Below are 2,894 nucleotides of genomic sequence, written 5' to 3' on the forward strand. Positions count from 1 at the left end.
AGATATTAATACTTCCTCTGAAACCTACTCACTCCCTTCCTTTCCCTATGTCAGCTGAAAAGACCTGCAGAACAATTCTCACTGATAAACAATGCAGGTTTGGAAATAAAGTCCACCATGCAGCTCAGAATAAGTTGAAACTTGCAACCCTTCTGCTTCTGTTTTCCAAGTGCTGGCTTTACAGGTGTGTGCTGTCAGCTGAGAACAGAGGCGGTTTTTCATTTACTTCTCAGTGCTTTCCTTTTTGTGTAATATTTTATTCATTATCTTGTTGTTGTTGAATGTATTCCCTCTATATGCAACAATAAAAATATAAACATTATACAAACTTCCCACATCAACATTTATTCATCTCTGATATTCAGAATCTGCTTCCTTTAAAATAATTAACTATATAAAAAGAGATGAAGATCTTTCTTTTAGTTTTCCTTATGTTGCTCAAAAATGTACTAATGTTCTTTTGTTTTCCACATTATTACAGAGACATGGAGTGAAATTGAATTCTCTGTTAAATACATCCTTTAACTAAATTATAAAGCTACTCTTCAGTAGAATTGTACATTTTAAGTAGCTGAATACAATTAGAACAGGAAGACTATTTAGATGTCAAAATTTGTATTTTAAAAACCTTGCAGAATAGTGTCTCATTCTTGTAATCTCATCATTTAGTATGCTTAGAGAATGATTACAGGGTTTTCAAGGCTAGCCTTGGCTATAGAGCAAGACCTTGTCTCAGAAAAGAAAATTCTATATTCCATTTCTCTCCTTTGTTTTCTATAAATTATTTGGTCATTACTTCAGCCGCACAGATGCTGATGTTGGAATGATACAGAGAAGGTTAGCATGGCCCTGCACAAGGATGACACACAAAGATGTGAAATGTTTTATACAATTTTTCTCTACTCTGTAGCTAGAGTTTTCCTGCCTGGCCCATGGTCAGGACAAATCTCTCACCCGCCAGTCCCACAGCCGCTCAGACCCAACCAAGTAAACACAGAGACTTATAATGCTTACAAACTGTATGGCCGTGGCAGGCTTCTTGCTAACTGTTCTTTTTTTTTTTTTTTTTTTCTTTTTTTTTTTATTAATTTATTTTGCAATACAATTCAGTTCTACATATCAGCCACGGATTCCCTTGTTCTCCCCCCTCCCGTCCCCCTCACCTTCCCCCCAACCCCCCCCCCCCATTCCCATCTCCTCCAGGGCAAACCCTTCCCCACAGACTGAGGTCAACCTGGTAGACTCAGTCCAGGTAGGTCTAGTCCCCTCCTCCCAGGCCGAGCCAAACAATCCTGCATAGGCCCCAGGTTTCAAACAGCCAACTCATGCAATGAGCACAAGATCTGGTCCCACTGCCTGGATGCCTCCCAAACAGATCAAGCCAATCAACTGTCTCATCCATTCAGAGGGCCTGATCCAGTGGGGACCCCTCAGCCATTGGTTCATAGTTCATGTGTTTCCATTCATTTGGCTATTTGTCCCTGTGCTTTATCCAACCTTGGTCTCAACAATTCTCGCTCATATAAACCCTCCTCATTCTCGCTAATTGGACTCCCAGAGATCCACCCGGGGCCTAGTCATGGATCTCTGCATCCAGATCCCTCAGTAGTTGGATGAGGTTTCTAGCACAACAATTAGGGTGTTTGGCCATCCCATCACCAGAGTAGGTCAGTTCGGGCTGTCTCTCGACCACTGCCAGCAGTCTGTTGTGTGGGTATCTTTGTGGATTTCTGTGGGCCTCTCTAGCACTTTGCTTCTTCCTATTCTCATGTGGTCTTTATTTACCATGGTCTCTTATTCCTTGTTCTCCCTCTCTGTTGTTGATCCAGCTGGGATCTCCCGCTCCCCCAAGCTCTCTTTCCCTCAACCCTCGCCTTTCATTACCGCCACTCATGTCCAGGCTGTTCATGTAGATCTCATTCCATTTCTCTGCCATTGGGTGATCCCTGTGTCTTTCTTGGGGTCCTGTTTTCCAGGTAGCCTCCCTGGTGATGTGAGTAGCTTGCTAACTGTTCTTATAGCTTAAATTAATCCATTTCTATAAATCTATACCTTGCCACGTGGCTCGTGGCTTACCGGCATCTTCACGTGCTGTTTCTCATCATGGCAGCTGGCAGTGTCTCTCTGACTCAGCCTTCCACTTCCCAGCTTTATTCTCCTCCTTGTCCCACCTACACTTCCTGCCTAGCCAATGGCCAATCAGTGTTTTATTCATTGACTAATCAGCAACACATTTGCCATACAGAACATCCCACAGCACTACTCTCCTACTCCTTCTCCTTCTCCTCCTTCTTACTCCACAAATAACAAGATTTGGAGTGCTTTGTGGCAAGAAGACCCCAGTGGATAATAAAAAGCATTTAAAGTCCATTATGCTATACAATGGTGTGACACAAGAGCACACCAGTGAGCTGAGGGAGGCAAAAGTGAGGCAAAGGAAAGGAAAGGAAAAGAGAGTCTCTCTTCACCAGGTTGACTTTGGTCCATGGAGAGTCACCAAGTCATGTCCTGGGCAGGTGCAGGTGACAATTGAAGCAACAAAATATCTTCACCAGACAGCAAGGGAAGGTGGACTGTGGAGTATGAGAACTTGGAAATCTATATTGTAGCCTAGAATGATGTATCCAGGAACAAATGTGAGATGAAATACCCAAGAAAATCCCTAATTATTACTGAAGCTATTGAGACTTCTTTCAAGTAAATTATACACATGCTTTTATATATGCCAATTTATTTGTCTACATGAATATACATAGCAGGATATTGATTTGAAATATTCAAAGTTCTCATCTCCCTAAAAAAGGATTATTTATGCTCTTTCATGAGCTTAAGATATTCACATTATATGTTCTTGGATTTAAAATAAATAGTTTATAACATCTTCCAAGACTTGT

The 2,894-nt window shown here is 41.6% G+C and overlaps 1 non-coding gene across 1 annotated transcript; it reads left to right on the forward strand.

Annotated features, from left to right (window-relative positions):
• The first annotated feature begins 792 nt into the window (after window positions 1–792).
• On the forward strand, window positions 793–894 carry LOC128119515 (U6 spliceosomal RNA). Its single transcript, XR_008221549.1, has one exon. It is a non-coding gene; the product is annotated as a U6 spliceosomal RNA (small nuclear RNA).
• The last annotated feature ends 2,000 nt before the right edge of the window (window positions 895–2,894 follow it).

The sequence above is a fragment of the Peromyscus californicus genome, unplaced genomic scaffold, assembly GCF_007827085.1.
Source record: "Peromyscus californicus insignis strain IS unplaced genomic scaffold, ASM782708v3 Scaffold_23__1_contigs__length_62951481, whole genome shotgun sequence".
Lineage (NCBI taxonomy): Eukaryota > Metazoa > Chordata > Mammalia > Rodentia > Cricetidae > Peromyscus > Peromyscus californicus.